Source organism: Dermacentor albipictus, chromosome 3 (genome assembly GCF_038994185.2).
Source record: "Dermacentor albipictus isolate Rhodes 1998 colony chromosome 3, USDA_Dalb.pri_finalv2, whole genome shotgun sequence".
Classification (NCBI taxonomy): domain Eukaryota; kingdom Metazoa; phylum Arthropoda; class Arachnida; order Ixodida; family Ixodidae; genus Dermacentor; species Dermacentor albipictus.
Genome location: NC_091823.1, coordinates 37,712,279 through 37,727,402, shown reverse-complemented (window position 1 = coordinate 37,727,402; position 15,124 = coordinate 37,712,279). Strand labels below are relative to the sequence as shown.

The 15,124-nt window shown below is 43.2% G+C and overlaps 1 long non-coding RNA gene across 1 annotated transcript in view; it reads right to left on the bottom strand.

Annotated features, from left to right (window-relative positions):
* Positions 1–14,851: 14,851 nt before the first annotated feature.
* The window catches only part of LOC139057837 (uncharacterized), a 50,388-nt gene continuing 50,115 nt past the window's right edge, over positions 14,852–15,124 (bottom strand). Inside the window, exon 6 of the long non-coding RNA XR_011513034.1 lies at positions 14,852–14,915. This is a non-coding gene — a long non-coding RNA (uncharacterized lncRNA). The remainder of the gene's footprint in view (positions 14,916–15,124) is intronic.

Sequence of the window (15,124 nt, the reverse complement as noted above, 5' to 3'; positions counted from 1 at the left end):
CCACTACACACTTAATATGCATGTGGCCGCTCCCACGTCATTTATTACGCAAGCCTAGTCCGCTGTGACAAATAAACAGAGCGAGGGTAATGTGTGTGCATGATGATAAACACGCGTAAGTACGAAGTCATTAGCGCGAAGCACACGCGGCAAGCATGTTCCTTGATTACGGTCGTCTTTCTTTCATAAATACTTGCTCTCTTGTTAACTTTGCATCAAATTACCAGCGACGCGCCAAGGCCAGAGATTAGACGTGCGAGGAAAGCATGCCACCATTCTGCATACCGTAGCTGACGAAACATAACCATAGCTAATTTAGCAGCCTCAGCTACAAGCCAAGTTGAATTCCTGGGCAACGCGACCACGGACTGCTTGCAGTTTGTGCCGATGTGAAAAAAAAATAAAGATGTATTCCGTGCACTTGCCATGAGAAGTTACTGACTTCGACGTTACTGCCTTCGACGAGTTTTAAGAAGTATTTTCATCTGTAAAAACTTTACAGCCGAGAGTTTTTAGGTTGGGTTCCGCAGCAGTTTTCATGCGGGTCCGGTGAAGGCCGACGGTGGCTTCTGTCAGCGTGGTGGTTATCGAATGCTAACCATAAAGCAGCCACGCGGTCTGCGTCGGGGCGCTGAACTTGCTTTAAAGCGTAATTGTGAGAAGTTATCACAGTTATCTTATGTACACTTCACTCAAAGAGAGAGCAACTTGTTTGCATGCTTTATTTTAATCAGTGATCGTAATTTTTTGTTGCTCGTGGTCCCTTTCGCCGGCTCCAGGTTAAAGGTCAGCTATAGGCGGGGCCTAAATCGACTAAAGCTTTGCTAGTGTCACGGGTATCGCGTATGAGCCTTTTATAGATGCATTTGAGTTTCTATTCTGATACCTACGTTCATGCCATGCCTTTTATTAGCATTATTATTATTATTATTAATAACTGAAAGGAAATGTTGCCATCATTATTGGCACCGGCTACTCCTTTTCGCAGGGCAAGCAAAAGAAAAAAAAAGCTCGAGCAAGTGATATACACTGGTGACAGTCAAACAGTACTCCAGTTTTCAAAGTTATATTCACAGAATAAATTAGAAAGGACACTAGAAGACATACAAAGTTCCGTAAATGAGTTATAAAGTGCACAAAACAGTGAGGACACGCACATAAGGTCAGTGCATATCTAGAAAGCACGACATATAAAAACATACAACGACGCCTGACGTCAGCTACATACATACAACATACTATAACATCCCTGGTATTCTAAGAAAATGTAACAGTGGGGTCAAACACAACACATTAAGTAATAACCTAATATATTTGCTTTTTTCCAAAATGTTTTAAATTCTGAAAGCCGCAAGTGCTGTTTTCTGTTGCTGCAAGGCCAATTGATCCTCAAAACTGCGCTTGTTTGCATGTTTGTCGACTCTCGTGCTCGCATTCCTTTAATTGATTGTGGAACTTTGAATGTCAACATGCGTTCTTAAAGATCGCCTTCAGAATTCTTGCTGAGGTGATTTCTGTGCTTTATTTTGTTGTTTCCGTTGCGGTGGGGAGTAGAAGGTGCCACCGGAAGGCGCCGTTTCCAAGTTTTATATATACATATATGTTCCAGACCGCACGAAACACGACATACATGATTGTTGCACAAGTCCTGCAAGCTCAGTGCGGCTTTGCCGTGTTGTTCGTGGTTGTGGGATGTATGATGTTACACTTCGATCATAAATGTCGTGTTTCGTGTAGTTCAGGGTGATAGGGTTTTACTGAAGTCAGTCCTTGTTTTGTGCAATGATGCTGCCGACGAGTGTTAACTTTACTAACTGTCTTATTACTAGATATAAGTGTTAATAAGAACATAGACACATATAAAGCAGGTTCATCGGAGAAGCATACTATCGCAGCTTAGCTTTTTTGCGAGGCTAAATTGAGCTTAGCTCGTAGCAAACTTCAATAGCATTCTGAAGACAATAAACAGTTCAAGTGAAGAAAACTTCTTGACCATAGAGAGACAGATTTTCTTTGTAGGAACTGCAAAAGTGTCTGTCTCCTTGACCGTGAGTAGGTCCAAGACAAAAGCGCCATTTTTCGTGCCACAAGCAAACTGATAGTTACTACGCTGAATCTGATAAAATAGAAATCGTTGAGGTTGTAAGGACCTTCGGTGTTTATTTCCACGTATATATTTCAAGCGACTTTTCATGCTGAGTCGGTTTACCGTCAGCTATCTCGCTCTGTAGGTACGCTTTCCTTTTTCGCTTGGCGTTCCCGCGAAGTATGGGACTGATTCCTTATGGCGTACTTTGCTTTTCAACGCTGACACACTGCTATTTGGTCTAGGGTGTGAGAAAGAAGAAGAATAATTAAACGAAACTGCACATACTTCTTGAAAAGGCGGTTCCTGCCGTTGCAAATGACGAATGTTAAACTATTACATTCTATTACCTTCTATTAAACATGAAATATTATTACGTAAATTACCGTTTTATGGAATAAGAGCAACATATTAATAGCTATTTATCGTCAAGAATACAGTGCACAGTTGTAAACGGTGTTCTATCTGCTTTTGGCACAATATGTACGGATGTTCCACAGGGCTCCATTTCAGGGCCCTCAATTTTCCTACTTTATATTAATGATATTATAAATGTACCTAGTTCAGCTAATATAGTTCTGTATGCAGATGACACTAGCATATTTTTCTCCGGTAATGACTTCTTGAACACTATAGCAAATGCAAACAAATATTTGTCTGAACTATCATTATGGATACATGCGAATGATCTTCAGGTAAATGTGAAAAACGAAAACAAAGTTTATACTGTCTAAACCTAAAAATAAAATTCTAACCTTCGAGCATGTCCTCGGTTTCACAGGGGAGAACATTGAACGTATAAGGTCTACACGTTTTTTTTTCTGCTCACTGAAGATCTTCAGTGAGCAGTTAACCTGGACTGAGCGTATTAATTACTTGCGTTCGAAAATATCACGCTCAGTCAGACTAATGCATAAATTAAGGCTCCTTCTACCAACCTGGCTAAAAAACAACTGTATTTTACCCTTATCCAGTCACTTCTCGATTACTGCTTATTTGTATGGGGTAGAACAACGTCTACAAACCTAAACACCTTATTTATCTTACAAAAAAACAATTAGAGCAATCGTTAATCTTCCCTACACTTCGAGTGCGCTTCGAGAATACTGCTGACCACTGGGCGTTAGTATCTATAAATTAATGAAACTTCGACAGGAAATAGAGACTCATTGCTTGATCCACAGCAAACTTAACCATAGCTTTTATTCAAGTGCACAAACTGATGCTGTTAATGAACTCCGATATGTCTCTTGCAAAACTCATGAGATTGGAGCTAACTATGCGCTTCAGACTTCTGAACATACCATTAGAACTTTCTTGAATGACAACAAAGATATCGAAACGCTAATACACGAGTTCCCGAGTAAAATACTTTAGAAATAAAAGAGTTATGGAGATATTACTTAGGTCATAACACACAACTTCGACCTACTGTAGTCTTAACGTGGTAGATTATTTACAACATTGCTAGATAACGGTGGTTTACGTATGTATTGATTTTTGTGCGCTCTCTTTCTTGTTTCTTTTCACAGCTGTAATTTCAAAAATTAATATGTCGAAACATTTATATACTGTACAGAATTGTGGATGTTCCTTTTTTGTGCAATTTTAATGTTACCTTAGAAGAAAGCTTGCTGTCGTCTCAAATGCACTGTTTGTCACCACCAGGAGGGTAGGCCTCGTCAGGCATAGACACCCTTTAGCCTCCCTCCTCATGTGGCGATGTATGTTTGGATGCTCTATATGAAATTGAAAAAGAGAGAATAAAATGCTCGTGAAAGGGTTGCGTGTAAAAAAAAAAGTTGCCGTCTTTGATTACCTAACTATATAGTATGCAGTTCCAGAACTGCATAATTCTTCATTGTAGCCAGATGTTGGGGCATATCCTACCAAATGCTGTTTAAACCCGGGTGTCGAAGCGAAGTCGGATTCGAGCTGAGAACCGCACCCGAACTGCAGTTTTGAGCGAAACTGAACCGGAACCATTATATTTGGAACGTGCTTGCACCCCACCCAAACCTGAACCGAAACAAAATAATACCGGTCACCGGTTCTGCACGAAACGGTGCAAGCACATAAGGCAACAGCAGGTGTTCGCTAGTTTGCAGAATAGTTCGAATAACCACTTCCTGAATCGGTGAACCTTACTAGCAGATTGTTACGATTCACGAGTCGCGCTGTCTGTGAGAATGGGGATGGACGACTTGTATGCACTCGTAACTAAGGCCACCTCGAAAAACACGCTCGCATTTCTGAAGTCGGCTACGCTAGTTTTGTTCCGCGGCGGGAAAGTTGCTTTAGGGGCCCCGTGAATCGACATTTCTTGTGACACTCCACGTTAGGTTGTTGGTTAGATTTGTTACTAGAGCTAGACAAACTAGATAAACACAGATTGAGGAAAATACTATGTCCTCGAGAAGGGGATATGAACGAGTTCGGCTACATGAGCTATTGTGACCATAAACACTATGGCATCTAATGAATGCCGTCGTCTTCTTAGTGAGTGGTAACCAGGGCTGTAAACTGCAGTTTAAGTAATATGTATGGTGTGAATCGGTGCGGTCTTCCACAACATATATGAATTCTCACTAATTACCTCTTTATGAATTATTTGCATGAAAATTTCCTTGTATCTATGCAACTCATCTGTTAATGTCTGCCTCCTCTTGATTAAACTAGCGCATGCGCCATGCGGACAAGTGGATAAGTACTGTGCAGCATATCACCACGGGGCCGAATAAATTGGACAGCGCCGAACCGGTTTTCGAACCATAGTAACTTTTTTTTATTTCCCCGAACCGCAACCGAACCGGAACGAAATCGGAGCGCGCTGAACCGGAACTTGAAACGAAGCAGTATTTCTTTTTTTTTATTCGAGACCTTAGCGTAAATATTCGAGCGAACTAAAGTGAATGCTTTTTTTTTATGTAACGTTACATTTTTACATTCCTTACCAATATTTCTCGTCAAAAAAAATTAATTTCGTTGTGATCATCAACTGGGTGCCGGCTTAGTCAATTTCGGGCAAGCTTTTTGTCAGAACAGTAATATCACCACTGTACACAAAAAATTCTATTACATTACTGTGAACAGAGGAACACTTTTGATGCGAAGTAAAGATTTCGTTTTATTTTAATTCATTCGATGTGATTTACGTTTTTCTATTCTGGTAATTGCACGTCGAGATGCTCTTCTCTCTCCTTTTTTAAGGGTGGTCTAAATACGTCAGAGAAACGTAGGCGACCAAGAACGCGTAAGTCCTCCGGTGAAGGCTATTCAACGACTCGGAGCAAAACAATAAGCATTCGAACACGCTGGGTATCGTTTCTCATCAACTCAATTATTCTCTCTCGGGTTGCTTGATATGCATAGTTCTGTTTTTCCTTCCTCGCTCATGCCATTCCTTCAAAAGAATGAGCGAAACGATGCAAGCCATAAAAAAAGGTAAAAACACTCACCAAAGGTATTCCTCGAATGAACTTTTACCTGACGACATTGATAATTCTAGAGAGAAGCCGCTGTTCGGTAGCAATATTTCGACAAACTGATGTAGCGGCAGAAAGATGCAGTAGAGAGGAGAAGAGGTGCGCGCACAAAAAATGATCGCGCTATATGTGAGGAATATGCCAATGTTGCAGGAACTCTGAAATTCAAATGATATCCATCCAGTAGCATCCTTGCCGGGTGTGCGCCGCAACGCCTACTTTCTTGATAAAACAAGATACATCAATGAATAAAATAAATAAAAATCATAGAACTCTGCTGGAAATCCTGCTGGAGCTTTTAGTGAGCGAAAGGCCGTTGTTGGCACTACACGCATTTCTGATAAGTTTCGAGAAAAAAAGAAAGAAATATGGGAGTGCCAGTGCGAGACCGTGGTGTAAATGCCGCTGAAGAGAGAGAACAAGCCAGAACTTTTCACTTCGTGCTGAAAGCTTCAGAGCAAGCGCCAAGCAGTCGCGCAATCTTAAAAGCCAAGAGCTTTCAGCCTACAGTATTCGTTATCTTTTCCCTCTGTGTGTGCCAGCTCCACAACAGCTTTCATCTTTTTCCCGTACGTGAGAATTCGAAAACCCGCCAGAAGGCATGACAGAAATAACTTGAGAAGAAAAAAAAGAAAGGCGGGGACACCCCGAACATCCCACGAATACCTTCTAAAAAAGGAAACGAAAAAGAGAGCGCCTATTTTGTTGTCATGAGCGCTAAATTCTTCAAGGCACGTATCATGCGATGGCGTTACGTCAGGGCCGTACGCTTCGAAGTAATTCGGGCGATCTTTAAGTGGCTGGTAAAGGGGGCAGAAAGATGATGGAGATAAGAACTGGAACGTATTTCTGGGTTGCTGAAGCCATGGCTGTCAGTAGCAATATTGGTATCGACATCTTGTGCCGTTTTGTCTAACTACCACGCGTTTGAAATGTTCTTGTGCTACGTGAGTTTTCTCGTCTAATAAAATTTAAAAACAAAAGAGACTGAACAGTAACGAATGTGTCCTTATACCGACAGAATATGATAGGTCACTGGAATAATAGCTCTATGTCATCTCTAGTTAACGTTTGTGCCACAAGGTGGCAGGAACAACGAGGCTGTTCAAGCAAGTGTTTACCATAAATCGGTATTCCACACAGGATAGTACACGTTTACGAGAAGGCTAAGCCCTGATTTCCAATGGTAAAAACAGAAAAGTTCCCTCTTGCGATGGTCAAAGGTCAAATATTGATAGAAAATAGGCCTATTTTTTCCCCGCTGTCTTTGGCGGAACTGCAGAGTCATAGACCACAAGCCGACGCCGCCGCTATCTCGGAATGACCGTCTGCGCCATCTGCGCAAAGAAACGCTGCGTCATGCCAACTGCAGACGGCACTGCCAACATCGCACCTCGCTTGAGCAGACGCTCAGTCGTTTCAGCACCGGCCACACGGTTTTAAAACGAACGAGATAGGACTTTTACGATATGAACAGTCGAATTCATTGGTAGTCTCAAAAATTATGTTTTTTGATGCTTCGCTCACTATGTGGTTTACATTACTCTAATGGCATCTTCGGCTGGTCCTTTCGGAGCGCTCTAGGCTGTCTAGAACACTCTCACAAGTAGTCTTGTTTTCGACTGGTTGAAAAAGCAACTTGCGTTCGAATGGCTCTTCCGTCGTTCTCCTCCCTCGTCGAGCGCTCTCAGGCGCTCAGAGTTCTGCCATCGGAGCAATCGCCGAGGTGAGCGTTTCCCGCCACGTTATATAGCCACACAGCGTTGCCGCTGTTGGCGACGGTCCACCGTAACCTAGGCAACCTAGACCACTGTACGCTGGACGTCTGAACCAGTTGCCGCTCCTAACACAAGCACGTCCGCCGTTTCTTCTGCCGACGCCGGGGGCTTTGGCTAAGCGAAATAGTTACGGGATTTCGCATCTGCCGGTTTGCTTCTCCGAAAGTGAGTCGTACGTTAGGATTGCGTTCTCATTCTCATCTTCTGAGTTCGAGGAACGTCGGATCTACCCTACCTTAATTCGGAGGTTGGAGGCGGCTAGTCGAATACACTATAAGACCCGCATGGTGTTCCAATTTCGTCGTATTTCACCCCTGACGAGCACCATCATTCGTTTTTGCAGGACACCAAAGTTCGACTGTACACTAACCTGGCAGGTCGATTGAGTTGGATTCAATGGAGTCGGCAAGTGGAGTGAATTTTTGGAGGTAAGTCGTCTTCTTTTTTTTGCCTGTGCATTTGTTTTTAGCTTGCGGCATTTCTTTTAGGCGTGTTACGCCATTTTGCTTTTCTAATTAGGCATCAACGTTTAAGTTACTACTGTTATTACTATGAAGGCGTGATGGCACGGCGCCTTTAGTGCCTTTGTTATTTTGTCTAGAATGTGGCATCTATTTGGTGACAGCAGCTTGACATTTGACTAATTGCGAACACAAACATCACGATATGCGATGGCCTGTCGACACGCATCGGTTGACATCGAAAGGAAGCCAAGGTGACCTAGGGCGCAGTATTGTACCATGTGTTTTGCTGTTTCATGTTTTTTTCCACGTTTGTTATTCAGGAGGAAAGACAGGATCCCGAATAATACCTTGCCTTTCTTCCTTCGATGTCAACCGCTATTCAGTCACCTTACCTTCACGTGCACCACCTCACCCAGCTTTTGTACCATCTCATTGTTACATAAAACATTTATTAAACATTCACATGTCTTTACTTTCATTCTCTTTTAACTGATACATCTTCGGAATCGTCTCACATGTCATATTACACTATATGAGGAACCAGTCCAAATGTTTCGTTGAGTAAAATCACTCTTCCGCTTCATGATTTAGGTGCGCCCTGTCTGAAGAGCGCGTCTGGGTTGATTTCGGGCTTTTTTCGCTAATTACTCACTATAACTGTTCCGTACACGCCTCCATGCTAGCTTGGTGCGCATTTTCATTCCAAGATTTATTTTCACGCATGTTCCTTGACCTGCGTGCTCTCGAAGGCATCAAATTGTCTAATTTACTAGACAAAAATGGTTAAAGACCCAGATCCCACGAACCCTAATTCGAGATGAGCTCGCTAAAGAAGATCTCGTCTTCAAAATAAAGCATAAAAATACGCAGCAAAGGCAACAGGCTAGCCTTGAGAAGTGAACCATAATTCCACTGCTGTCCCCCATGTATCACACTTCGCGCACCTATGGCAGTTTAGCTTATGGAAACTTACGTTGATGGAACTCAATGTGTAGTCCATGATGTACATGACGATCACAAAAGCGTTGACTTTCTGAAAAATAGAAAAGAGACAATGCATGTTTGGACGTTGTGGCTCGCTCAGTGCGAATGAAGGAAGCCGGGGGGGGGGGGGGGGAAAGGGTAGGGGCGACGTAAAAAATAATACAGAAGCACAGTGTAGAATGCATATACTTATAACAGTGCGCACAAGCGAAACACGACTTCTCATTCGAAAATGAAGTACGTTGTAGTTAGGAAAAACTGTGCAGCCACCTGAAGGTGAATGCAATCTGCAGGTAGATGTCACCTATATGCCTTTCATGGACCTTCATGGATGTTGAGCATATTTTCGCCGAGCTAGTTTTGTTAATTAGTAGGGATATTTGGGAATTGCGTATGCCCAAAGGGGCTTAGCGTACGGAAAAACCCAAACTCTATTACAGGCATTCTGCGCTCTTTTGTACCCTTATCCGCCGTGGTGACGTACTGGCTTTGGCGTGGCGCTGCTAACCCCGTGGGCGGGGGCTCAAATCGCTGCCGCGGCCGCCGCATTTCGATTGGCACGAAATCCAAAAAACGTCCGTGTCCCGTGCATTGTGTGCACGTCACAGAAACCAAGCTTGTCAAAATTAACACGGAGTCCTCCACTGCGGCGTGCCTCATAATCATATGTTAGTTTTGTGACATGAAACCGCAGAATTCGATTTTGTAATATCTTTGCTTTCTTCTGTGCGCCTGGTGGATTGCGCTCTCTAACACTGGGACCCATGTTTCTGAAACTTCATAATAAACTATGTTGCACGGACCGGTTATTGTCTAGGAAACCACACAGGGACTCAAACAGAAAGAATGTATGTGTCTGCGTAAGAAGACCCTTCCTAAATGCGAACTGTTTGCGTTCATTACTATGCGAGTTTCAAATAAACGACCTCGAGTTGCGATACGTCGTGTCCCACTTATTGACTTCTTAGCCGTATAGGCCTTATCAAATTTGCTGTTGTGTTCTCAATGCTATAAACACGGAAAAAGGATTTTATACCGAGCTTGTTGGTACATATTACTTGACGTCTTAGCAGCCGCGCGAAAAAACGACAGCACCCGGCAAACACGAATGTCTGGTCCTGTGCCGTACTTTTTTTTCGCGCAGTTCCAAAAAGTCAAACTCTAAACACTGTATAACAGCTGCGATAATGGTCCCTTCGGAGTTGGATCGTAGCATCACGACGGTTCAATAAATTTTCCGAAACGGTCCGAGATTACATCATGAGGAAGTTTTAAATAATGGCACACGTTGAACAGCTCGCACTTGAAGCCTAACAGATATCACAATAATGTCAGCACCAGTCCCTTCCTAAAGGTCATTTGTCAAGCCCTACTCATAAAGACGCGTTAGTTCTAGTATTATAGCCATATACCAGCGAAAACTATACTTTGTTATACACGTACTTGACTGGAAGTAATATACGTACAAACGTGGCAAAACTCCCTATGCCTTCGTTGCTTACAAGCTGACTCAAGATTATCGCGGAACAGAAAGGGCACCAACAGTCCGGCAAGACACGTACAGAGCTCAAATTTCGTAATATTGCAAATGATACCTGCGGACTTGCGCAACGTATAATCATGAAAGGGCAAGTTTTTTTCATCCACCCGACCGTAGCCTAAGCTATATCTCTATAAGGCTACATATAGCTTCGGCGTTCGTAAGATTCAGAGCTGTATATAGCTTCGGCTACTGTGGAGCTTCGGTGGTCTGAAGCTATACGGCTTGTTTCTACGAAAATTTTGTGTAATATTTAAAGTAGCCGTTTCAAATAGAAGGACGGTTCCTTCAGAGACATGCCGTCAGTGGTGGAGACCATGGGGCGACGGGTGATACGGGATATTTAGTCCCTAATTAGCGAAAATCACTTCATTAAGTTTTAAACATTTAGTGCCAGTGGTTTCAGCGTAATTGAGAAATTGAAGCGAGCTGTCTGTACCAGCCATATCAACTTTTGGATCTGGAAAAATGGGTTTACCCGCCGATATCGCGCCACGATAGCGAGGAGCACGGAGCCGCCGCACGCCGAGCCACCGCTGCTGGGTGACGTAGGCCGACGGTCGCCTCGAGGGCCGCGGCTTTGCGCTCACTGCAGCTTCCCAGTTTTGATTTCGTGCCCTCTGAAACTGTGTGCAAGGTGGGTAAACTGGCAGCTGTCTCCTGAATTGAAACAGCTACGTGGTGGTGCACGCGAACAGCTTTTGCGGCGCAGAATCGTCGCCGTGGACGAAACCCCGAGTGACGGGGGGTTTACGTGTAGCACCAACCAGAAATATAGAGAGCGGGAGCGATGCCTCATCACTCAAACCAAGAATGTTCCAAACACATACATCAGCAGGGAAAGTTAGGCTGACCCTCTTTTGAAAATGGCGTCATCTTGGAGCACTGCACGTGGCGAGGGACCACCGCTATCACTTGTCAGTCAAACTCTGACTGCCTAAAAGTAATTATCTTCGGCCTTCAATCAAATCGAAATGCCATGGATTGTTGTCAGCAGGTTGCAACATGGCAGTGCAGGGCCCCATATGGCTGGTGTAACAGCTGAAAGAATAACAGTCTTGAAATTTGAATATCTTCCGCAACCACCATACTCGCCATACCTTGCCCTGAGCGACTTCCATATTGCCATTTGTTGGGCGTGTTGGTATGCTTACTTGGAGAGTATATGTAGCGCCTGATAATAAGGACAGAAGGGCGACAACACCACCATGCGCTAAGCTCAACAACTTTATTTGCCGGAAACAACCCCCTATTTACCCCATGCACAGTAGCGTCACATCATTCAAATGTTAACCGTCCAAAAAGCTGTCTCCTTATATAACAAGTTGACCGAAGGGGCACTAACACACGTATCACCATTTAGACAGATAGCCTGAGCCTCAATACTCTCTCGCACATCTTTCTCTTTGTGCTTCGCAAGAACATATATGGACCCGTACACCGGCGCACAGTCGCATTTCTGAATGTGTTTTGACAGATGACCGTATTGCTTATTTCTCACGTTTTGACTATGTTCTCATAACCCGTCATTAAGACACCTTCCTGTCCGTCCGATGTACTCTTTTCCACACGACAGCGGAAGCTCGTAAACAGCTTCTAGGCAACCCACTGGTGTTTTACTATGATTCGTATAGCATCCGACAGCTAGCTTACGGTACGGGTCCGTTAACCGACATATTTTCGTGTTTTTCTGGATCTGAAAAGACCGCTGTTGTTTCCACATGGCTAGCCATTTTCTTAAGACTATGTGCTGTTCTATGCAGATAGGGCACTACCGCTACCTTCCCTCTGCGTTCCGTCCGTTGATTTGCCGCGTCCCGAATTGTGCTGTCTAAACCACACCATTTTAGCATTTATTTAGCATATATTTAGCATATATATTTAGCATATATATTTTAGCATATATACTTCCCTATGTTCGAACTAATGAAAGAAGCCTTGGGTGTCAAGAAGTTCCATCCCAATGAAGAAGTACGCCACGCGTTGCACGAGTGGTTGCGCACACTCCCCAAACGAATTCTTTTCTGCGGGAACACAGATACTTTGTAAGCGCTGGTAAACTTGCATTGAACTTGAGAGATGACGTCGAAGAGTAATACAGCTTTGTGCCGCGCGTATTGAATAAATAATTAAAGAAAATCACTTGTGTTTTTCATTTTACTGACCTCGTATATTGATGTTCTCGACAAAAACAATAAAAGATAGGCTGCCTGGTAACCTTTTTGCAGTCAATTCTTCTACAAGCAGCTGAGTAGAATATGATTTATTACTGCAATAACAGTTCTCTATCTTCCCTGGTTAAACTCAGCGCGCTCTTATGGCACCACCAACAATGCTGCTGACGGTTACGTTCCCAGTAACACGGTGTGCCGCTAAGGGTAACACGTTCACGAACAACCAAAAGCTCCCCAATGACGTACGACGCCCGTATACCGGCTAAAATTCTCGGTCGATCCCTTTGAGGGATATTCCCGCTTTTGTTCGAAATAGCAGCCGGCGCGATGCCTCGCTCGAGCAGCGAGCACCCTCGCGGTCGCTTAGCCAATCAACACGCAGTGAAAAGCGATATCCTCGAAAATGATCGATCGGGAATAGGATCCCCGAGCTCTGTACAGTAACGAGCAAACGTTTAGCGACCTTCGCATCGGCAAAACATTTGAGTTTCTTCTAGCACAGTTGTGCAATTTACTCAATGGGTTGCACTGGGTGAGCAGGAGCGCGTGAGCTGTGTGACCTGATTTCAGCCTGCGTGCGTAGGCTTTAGAAAGAAAAAAAAATGCTCGCAAGTACATGTTTACTACCAAAGGACAGTCCCAGCAACGAATATAACCACAGCCATATGGGACATGACGTAATAAGGTGCACAATGCCCTCGAACGTAATGAAGGAAAGAAAGAGAGAGAAAGAAAGAGAGAGAAAAAGAAAGAGAGGAAGAACTACGATTTTCCGAATACAAATATGAATGGGTGGTAGATGCCTGCAGTATAGTATAAAAGTGAATGGTGCAGAAAACTCAGACTTACAAGGTCCTTGATGAAATACAGTGACAGTGCAACGTCCAGCGCTGTGGTTATGGGGACGAATGTCAACCAAGGAATTAGCAAAATTCGGTTTTCCTGCAAGAATGAATGTCATAATGCGGCACTTAAAGTTGTGAAGTTGGAAGTAGCAGGACCAGAAGGATATAGCTATGAATACCAAGGGTATGAATAATGCCCTTTTGTGTTAGCATTGTATATTTATCAAGCATGAGAAAAAGAGCGGTAAACATAGCGCGCTGCGCACAAAGATAAAACAAAAATTGAGACAGCACACACAGATCCAGGTGTTTCCTATAGCTGTCACTTTGTCGTCGTCCGCAATGCCCTAATGCTCGCAATGAACGCCTAACAAGACAATTTGCTACCACAACGGAATAATCAGAAATGGTAGGCTGGACATTATCTAGTAGAAACATTCTTGAAGCCGTTTAAAAAAATCACGTAACCGCCATCCCAATGTAAATGATACATGGCTATGAAATACACATAACAATGACAATATTCATCTCGCAATAAAACGGATGGCACACATCACCCAAAGTTCCCAGCAATGTAATGTAGTAGATACGCACATAAAATGCGAAACTGAACGAAGAAATACATAGTACAAAAACTCTCACAGAAAGTCTTTATAGGGAACAACATGCGTTTACGGCACTTATGTGTCAGGCGTGTTCGTGATCCTCGGCATTTTAACATTGTTAGGAGTGCCGTTAAATATATGTAACCTACATGGGCCATAATTGGTTCATAATTATGATTTAATTGTGGTTCATAATTAAAGATCATAATTTGGTTCGAAATATTCGCTTATCAATATACAGTTTTTAAACGCATCTATCATAGCGCATGGGCAGGAGCGACATTAAACACAGTACTTCGTGCTTTATTTTTGTTCGATACGCTGGAAACTTCAACTTTCAAATAAAGATATCGCTGAAAAGTTGCAATGAACTGGAGACGAAACAATCAACAAATAACACCAAGGTACCAGAGTCTGCTGCAAGACTTACGATAATCAAGGCCAAGAGAAGCAACACGGAAAATACGACGCACAGTCCGGAGAAACTCAAGAGCAAAAGAATCAACGAGAATCCCACTGGAAAGAAACAATAAAGTTCGAGGTTAGTCGCGGCTTCTTTTTTAGAAAAGCAAAAGCCTCTGCGTCACTGGTTATGCATGTGCAAAAGATAAATGAAACATTCACACGTGCATGTCCCCGTCACAAAAGGGCTCGAAATATTTCCACGTTCGTGCTTCGCACACTCATGGTTTAAGTTTTTCGCTCATGGTGATCTATCACTGCGGCTTCGCCTTCAGCTTTTCTACACAGCTGAACACTTACCATGCTACGCATGCTGTAGTGCTAAGCCATTATGCAAATTGCAATGCGAACTTCATATGTCCTCAATAGGAATGCAAATGACTTCCTCCTACTCTCCATTCTAAAACGAAAAGAGTTTTTTCTCTTACCCGGTGAGTGGAACACAGAGCTGACGTGAGATCCCCCTGTAGCGACCAGCATTGTGTACAAGATCTGGAATGGTTAACATAAATGTTACAGAACCACTTTCAAGATTCACTATATAACCTGAACATGTCAGCCATTCTATACACAGGGCTTGCTGCATTAGATGAAATGTTGAAAATGACATGACGAGAAGAAAGTAAAAGAAAGCAAGAAAACAACGATAAACAGTTGTAGGAATCTGCAAATAAATCAAGCCCCGATCACCAACAAAATGT